Source organism: Takifugu rubripes, chromosome 22 (genome assembly GCF_901000725.2).
Source record: "Takifugu rubripes chromosome 22, fTakRub1.2, whole genome shotgun sequence".
In the NCBI taxonomy this organism is placed as follows: domain Eukaryota; kingdom Metazoa; phylum Chordata; class Actinopteri; order Tetraodontiformes; family Tetraodontidae; genus Takifugu; species Takifugu rubripes.
This window is the reverse complement of record NC_042306.1, coordinates 1126835-1135190: the sequence shown is the minus strand read 5'-3', so window position 1 is coordinate 1135190 and position 8356 is coordinate 1126835.

Here is an 8356-nt window from a genome sequence, read left to right as displayed (position 1 = left end):
TCTCCCTGTGTCTCTAGGTCTCTCTCTCTCTCTCCCTGTGTCTCTAGGTCTCTCTCTCTCTCTCTCCCTGTGTCTCTCTGTCTCTCTCTCTCTCCCTGTGTCTCTAGGTCTCTCTCTCCCTGTGTCTCCAGGTCTCTCTCTCTCTCCCTGTGTCTCTAGGTCTCTCTCTCTCTCCCTGTGTCTCTAGGTCTCTCTCTCTCTCTCCCTGTGTCTCTAGGTCTCTCTCTCTCTCTGTCTCTCTCTCTCCCTGTGTCTCTGTGTCTCTCTCTCTCCCTGTGTCTCTAGGTCTCTCTCTCTCCCTGTGTCTCTAGGTCTCTCTCTCTCTCCCTGTGTCTCTAGGTCTCTCTCTCTCTCTCTCTGTCTCTCTCTCTCTCCCTGTGTCTCTAGGTCTCGCTCTCTCTCCCTGTGTCTCTAGGTCTCTCTCTCTCTCCTTGTGTCTGTAGGTCTCTCTCTCTCTCCCTGTGTCTCCAGGTCTCTCTCTCTCCCTGTGTCTCTAGGTCTCTCTGTCCCTCTGTGTCTGTCTCTCTGTCTCTACCCTCAGTGTGACAGAAAGTCCATGGGGAGGTATAAGAGGTAGTTATGGGGGGGAAATGCAGCAGCCTCCACAGTTTAATTGGAGATGTGTCACACTAAATAAATGGTGCAAAAACAAGCGTTGACTGGAGGCTTGAGGGGGGGCCCTGGGGAGGCAGCCTATTTTATTGGGCAGGAGCCTTCGCAGCCGCTCCAGGGTGGAACTGGGCTGCACACCCCAACCACCGGGGCCCCCTCCAAAGACTCCTGCGGAGGATAAGACAAAGGCATTTATTCGACTGCACGGAACCGGCGAGAGGATGTGGATGAGCCCCCCCCCACCCCCACCCCCACCCCCACCTCCACCCCCAGCCAGGAGCTTATAGTCTGCATCTGCAATTTCAATATCTGCACATGCAACAAATCCATATTTGTAGAAGTGTGAGTCTGCCTCGCCTACTGCCGGACCTCGTGTCTGTTTATGTTGGGGGGGGGGGGGGGGCAGCCTGCAGCCTGCAGCCAATCCCGTCTCCCTGTGTAATCCATACATGACCTCCAAGTTGCCGGAGAATGTGTTTTCCAATATTCTATCAGTGTTGATATAACTGTTTGCTTTGCTCCTGTGCCATGCATGTGTGTAAACCTGTGTGTGTGTGTGTGTGTGTGTGTGTGTGCGTGTGTGCGTGTGTGCACCTCAGACTCCAGAGTTCACGGCACCAGTTTTGATTTACCTCTACATTGTGCTGCAGTAATTGGATGTGACACCGTTCTCTGCGCCCCCTCTGGGGGATAGAACAGGATTCTGACTATTATGGCCCCAGTCATGAATATGTCAGGGCGGCCGCAAACAAAAGGCGTGCGATTTGGACGCGGCGCGCGTTGTCTCCGCGCTGATGCGCGCGATAAATGCTGCGGGGCCAAACGAGTTTTCTGTGAAGCAATTTGTTGTGTTTACGGAGATTGATTAATTGGCATTGTTTGGGAAAATAATGGCGGATGGAGACGGACGGAGTCACGTGTTCGTCAGCGTGTGCCAGATACGCGCAGCCAGCAGCTATTAGGGCCGCAAAGATTTCCGGCTGGACGTGCACAAATGGGAGCGAGGACGTGGTCGATGCGCAGCGTTTGCCGCTGAACGGCGGCGCTCGCCGAGGCCCTCGACTCGAAGGTGAGCGCGTGCGCTCCTGGACGCGCTCCGCCCTCGTAAAAGTCCAGTCCCGGTGAAATAGCAGCTTTGCTAATTGTGGTCATTTCTTTCCCCTTCGGGTCATCATGGAACCGTGGCTCTTCTGATGTTTTCGCCAGCCTCATTGGCTGAGCTCGCTCCTCTTCCAGTGGCGCTCCCATCTCAACCCTGGGCGACACAAATAGATCCTTCCCCAGAAGGTGCACGTAGTTCCACGCGGGCACAATCGATAGCAGCCAGTCATCACTTGAACTGCGGCGGTATTAAAAGCACCCCGTGAGCCCATTCTCACCACGCCGGCGTTTTAGGGAAATAAAATATCGATCCTGCGGGGCTCCTGGCAGAGCATTAACCTGGGCCCGCAAATTAGAACGTGCTCATCTGGACACGTCTGCCCCCAATGTTCCCAAAAAGGCCGTCCCAGGGAGGGGCTGGCGGCCCGCTGTTCCCAATGATGAGCCCGGCGCTACTTGATGTCCGCGTCTGAGCGGGGGAGGCGTCTGGACACCCAGGACTTCCATTAGAGGCCCAGGATGGTGGAATGGGTCAATGTGGTAAGTTCTGGTCGGGGGTCCTCCATCTCAGATCAGCGTGGCTCCTTCCCCCTGATAAAGAGGAACGGAGGAGGCCGGCCTGCAATCAACCGCAGGGGGGGGGGGGACTTGTGCTCCGCCGCCATCGGCGACGCTAAAGATTTGGCCTCTTTTAGGGGGAAATCTTTCATCGTGAATGCAGATTAGAAAGGATCCGCTCCGCCGCAAAACTCCTGGATTTAGTCGAGCGGCAAGCCGCCAGATTACGCTTTTATTTGTATGCATAAACCCGGAATCTCTCCTCCCTCGGCGGCGGTGGCGGCGGCGGCGGCGGCGGCGGCGTGAGGGTGGCTGAGCCATCAGTTTGCACGTATCGCTCGCTGTGATGTCAGTAATTGTGTTTGACTAGCAGATCAGAGAGCTCGCCACACACAAACATAATAACGTCCAGGTCACATGCTTTCACTCTTTGTATCTCCTTTATGAGGCTTGTCTCCATGGTTACCGCCTACCTGCAGGTTTGACCTCTTTGTTTTGAAATCATTTCGCTGATCAGGAGAATCCGAGCGTCTCTCCTGGCAACGCCCGCTCGCAAACTTTGCCCCTTCTCCTCCTCTCGCTCCCAGCCGGCACCGACCGGTGGGAGGCCTGGAAGTTCTCTGGCCCAGTTCTGCGTGTCCTTGAGAGTTGTGCCTGCAGGCCGGAGCTGCTGGGGTCCCGCCGTGCCACAATGTGCTCAGGCCTCTCGCTCAGGCTTCCGCCACCCCCGCGCGGCTCTGGAGAGTCGCCAAACTCTGAGGGGTTGTTCATGGGAGGGTGGTTGGGGGGGGGGGGCAGCTGCTCCAGAAGATCTCACTTCCTCCCAGCCTGGTCCACCTGATAGGAACCGGGAAGCTCGGGAAGGTGTTGTCCCAATAATGAGCGAGAGAGACGGTGAGAAGCTTGTTTCTTTCTTCTGCGCGACCTCTCGCCAAAGGTCACGACCGGGGTCAAAACACCAACCCGGACGCGCTCATTGCTGCTTATTCCTTAATAATTTCATAAATCTCCTAACCTGCTATTCAGTGCAGACGCAGTCATCTTTATATATATGATATAGATAATTAATATGGATACTGGCCGAGAGCAAAGATAAAGATCCATTTTCTCATATTTTGTCCTTGGATTGAGCACTCGGGGAATTCTCTCCCCTCTTTCTCTTCCGTCTCCCGGGCGGAGGCATGGGGGAGTCGGCAGGATAAGAGGCTATTCCCTAAATAGCCCATGGCGAGAGTTATCCTGATTAGCATGCTGGCTGCTCTCTGGCAGCCGTCCTCCCGGCCACCAGCACTATCACTTACGTGCTGTTTGTATTTGTAGTTGATAGTGTGTGCCGTTATAATTGGAATGAGCTCAGGAACCTCGTTTGCTTTTGATCCGCTGCCAGCCACTCAGAGTGCTACTGGGCCTCGGCGTTCACCTCCGCGCTCCCGGTGGATTATGGGAAACTGCAACGCTTATGTTCTAAAAAAGCACCCCGACGGCGTCTCGCTCAAGGTCGAACGATCCAACGGTGAGAGGAGAGGGTGGAACGAAAAAAATAAAATAAAAAGAGGGAGCAGAAAGTTGACGCAAGGCTGAGTATTAAGCTGAGAACTGGGGAAATAATGGGAAATAAGTGGCGCGCGGCGACCGGGCGGCGGGATTCCTCCGTTTGGACCCACAAACCCGCCGCCTATAGAGGGAGACACAACCCCCGGTGGCCACGGCAGCTTTAGGGACAGACGCATTCCACTTCCTGTTTCACAATAAAAGCGCGACAACAATAAAAGCGCGTGACCTGGCTGGCGTCCCTCGTGCTCCTCGACCCCACGGAGGCCCGGGAACGCTGCGTTTATTTGCTATTTCCGTCTCACCCGGCACGTCTCCAGATCTCCGGGGACTTGACGGGGGTTTGATGCTCCCTCGCTGTCGAATGCCAGCAGGCCAATGAAAAAAGATATCTGAAGGTTCTAAGCTCAATATTTAATCAAGCGCCGGGTTACATTTGCTGTTTGATTAGGAGAGAGAATTCTGCCTCCCGGAGTCTCTGATTGCTTTGAAAATATTTGGGAGAAAAATGAATACTCAAAGATATACTTCAAACTGTGTGCTCTCAGCACTAATATCCCCTCACTATGGCGACGTTTCCCTTATTCATGGACACATTTCTGCATTACAATTACAATTAGGCTGACGTGTGATTCCCCCCCCCCCCCCCCCCCTTTCTCGGAAGGGGGGGGGGGACAGTAACGTCGTTACTGTCCTACACCCTCCTTTCCGACCAACCTGTCACGCCGTGATCACCGAGGGCTGGTGGAACTCACCCGGGGACGGTGTTGATGAGCCTGTTCCAGGAGGGCATTACCACTGGTTAAGTACAAACACCTGCTAAAATATTGGCAATTAGGATATAATTAGCTGCTAATGTATTTCTAATCCGAAGCGGGCCATAGATTTGTCTTTTTTTGCATAGAATCCCCTTTTTAATGTTCTCCGCTGTTATTGTTTTCCTCAGGTATTTGTATCCCGAGAACATTGACTAAGTGCCCTAGTTCATCATATGCAAATGGCTTATTAATTACACATGCATTATGCCCATATCCAGGAGACATCAAAGGGCCTGCGAGTCTTCAGATGGTCCCCCTCTGTACCGCATTCAGGTTACAAATGCCTGCGTGTGCACTTTCCTGCACGCCTTTTTACTCAGAATAACCACTTTAAAATGTTCACAGGAACCTGCTTTTTCTCCTCGCCGCCCAATATCTGAGGAGCCTGCGGTGGTCGGCGCTAGTTTGGCCACGCAAATGTAATCGGACGAGTCGTCCGTCGGCCTCTCGGCATCCAGACGGTGGATTTTCTGAGGAATGTAGGAGTCAGTGACATCACGAAACCCTTTCAACTTACCGTTGACTCTGCTAACGCCGTGCTAGCAGCATTTGTCTGCTTTTGTCTGCCTCTCCCTGGTGATTTCTCTGTTAACGACCCATACAGCAGGTGTCAAAGTGTGATTTATGCCACCTATAATGCCTTGCATTGATTAGCAATAGCAGTCTAATGGGAGGCCGGCTCTCAGACTCAGACGCGGCGTTCTCGTCACACCTTCTTAATGCTGTTTTTCATCCCACGTTGGCACAAATATCAGCAACCTGTCCGGCGAGACGAGACGGTGCAGAGGGAGTTTGCGGCGTGCAATCACTGTAACCCTGGGCAGTCGTCTATTATCAGTCTCTAGTGGTGCGGCTCTGGCTGGGCTCTGCTAGCATAATTAGCACAAGGCGCGCTTTGATGATAAAATGGATAATGGGGCGTACGTTCCCTCCCCGGCCTACCTGATTTTACCAGCATTTATTGATCTAATTAAAACAACTCCGCTGCTGGTAATGGTGCTTATTCTTATGGAAAATAAGTTCTGATTACAGGCACTTAAAAAAGATTTTATGCAGAAGCGCTTTGACGTGACGCTAGGTTTCATTCCAGAAGCCCTTTAATATGTGAATAAATGAGACCGCAACGAGCTCAGATCAGCTGAGATACAGAAACAGACCCCCCGCTGGGCAGGAAAGGGGACAAAACGCTAAACACCAACGTATAAGCACGTGTCTGGAGCCTCCACGCGGGGGTACAGGAGCCCCCCGGTGCCACCAGGTGGGGCTGATTCTGACAGAACAGTGGCAGCAGACGAGGCTTAAGCGAGCTGCAAATTCTTTTGGACGGCACCTCCAAACCTATCATTCCTCATTAGACGGGCAAACTGTTTGCGGTCGTCCTCATTACTAAAGAGACAGAGCCGCGGCCCCAAAGGTAGCTTCATCAACACCACAGACAAATCTGTCTTGGGTGCTCTATTTATATTTCTGACTCACTGCCACAAAGATTTATTCTGCACTCCTGTCAATCCATCTCTCTAATGGGCAGTGGCACCCTGCACGTGCACGCGCGCGCACAAGTGTGTCAGGCGTGCGTGTCAGGAGAAGAACACACGAGCACCTCTAAAGTCACAGAGCCCGTCTCAGTCTGAAGAGTCTCGTCGTTAGATGAGACCTCAGATGTCATGTAATTAAGATGATAAAAAAAAGCTATTTGCACTTCCATGAGTTATTAATGGGGACTAATGATGCTCAGATCAACTATAAGATGTCTGCGTGTTGTGGGGTTAATCTCCTCGTTGGTGGAAAAAGCCATAAAGATTTCCATCTTCAGGAAGAAATGGGCTGGCGGAAGCCCCAGAGGGCCGCGTCCCGACTTCACAGGAAAGTTTGAGGCTCAGTTCCAACCCCACCATCAGCGTAACACAACATTTATTATAAACGCACACAGCTGCACAGGGAGGGACAAATGTGGCATCAATATAATGTAATCAGCAATATTTCTACTCCACTTTATGACCCATGAGGATTCATTTCCATGACAGGAATGTGAAAATAAACGATGCAAATATTTGTTCCTTTTAGATTTGGATGGTGAGGAACGCACGGAGAGATCCGGATGTATCGTCTCGAGGTGAAGATCGACTTGAGCTGAAGGTCAGTCAACTCGAAAAAGTTTTAATCACATCTGAGCTCCTCTAATGGGCGAGCGGGGGGGGGGGGGGGGGCGCTCCACCTGAGTGCATGGGCGGTGCTGGTCGGCCCTTCTGATGATTTCATCATGGATTCTGTGATCATTACACTGTCATTAGCGAGCAGACATGGCTGCACCTCGTTAATGCGCGCAGGCAATCAGAGGAAGAGCAGATAATGTTGTGTGGTGGTGTTTAATGAGGGTCCATATTTACATACTGGCCTCCACCCCCACTTGCATCGCTGCCCCGCACTCATTTATAAAAATAAATCACTTTAGAACATCAGCGGCTAATAAAGTCGACTCCGGCCCACATCCTGGCCACGGCCGAGTCTGGGAGACACACGACGCGGTCTCTCAGGGAACCCATTAGAGGGAACGCAGCGTTCTTCCCGTTAGGGATGAAGGAGGGATTTTTATCAGGAAGTTGGGAACGTTGCAGCTAGCGGCGGTCTCCAGTCGTCCTCCCGACTGAGCCTGATCGTGCAGGTGCCACCTGAGGAGAGCGGCGTTGTTGCACAGATAAAAGCAGCAGCTTTGGCTTTGATTCTGGAACAGATGCAATTATCAGCAGCACACACACACACGCACGCACACACACACACACACACACACACACACACACACACACACAGGGCAGGGGGAGCCGCGGCCGCGTCCAGGTGCTTTGTTTTGTGTCGGTGGTCGTCCGAGTGTGTGCCTTTCTGCCCCCCCTCCCTCCCCATCCATGTCCAAAGCAGCTAAATAAACAGGGTGCTTCCTGATGCCTAACGGTGTGCACGCCTCATGCACGGCTGATGGCAGCCCACACGGGCCGGCAGTGGCCCCCGCTTCCCTCACTTACTCTTTGGCTCGCTCCATCCTTCCTTCATGTTCAAATTGACACTTGGTGCAGAGGCAGGCAGACAGGGGGCCTCTCTGCCCCCGCGCCTCCAGAGATGTGGCCCAGCTGTCAGCCGTCTAATCCAGTCCAACCTCCCCCTGAGCCAGGCAGGAACTCCAGGCTGGTCCCCCCCCCCCTCATCCTCACGCCTAGAGGCACAGCAAACAACTCAGCCCTCGTCAACACTACAAACAGCACGCCGGGCGGGGAGCTCTTTGCTAGTGAAATCAGTCTCGACTCGTCTTTATAAATCAAACCCAATCATGTGACGCGGCGCCCGGGAAGCCGCTGATGGAGTGAGCGGCATGAAAGAGGACAGGTTCAAGGCGCTGAGCTGATATCGCGCCGCCGCCTGTTTTGTCACGCACCAATTTGACGAGATCCTTTTCAAAAATGTGAGATTTCTTTTTTTTTTTTTTTTCTGGCCGCGTAATTAAAGTGTTTCATTTGCACTTAAAAAAATAATAAATCCCCGCAGATGTCGGGGGGGGAAAAAGTCGCGTTTCCGATCAGCTCGCACGAGAAGAACAAAGGTGTTCCTGTTGGTGTTGTTGCCACGGCAACGGCTGTGCCCACAAAAGAAGATATTGGCAAATTTAGAACCAGAAGCGCCAGCGTGAAGGAGAACGTGTAAAACGGGAACCAGACTTTCGCATCCGC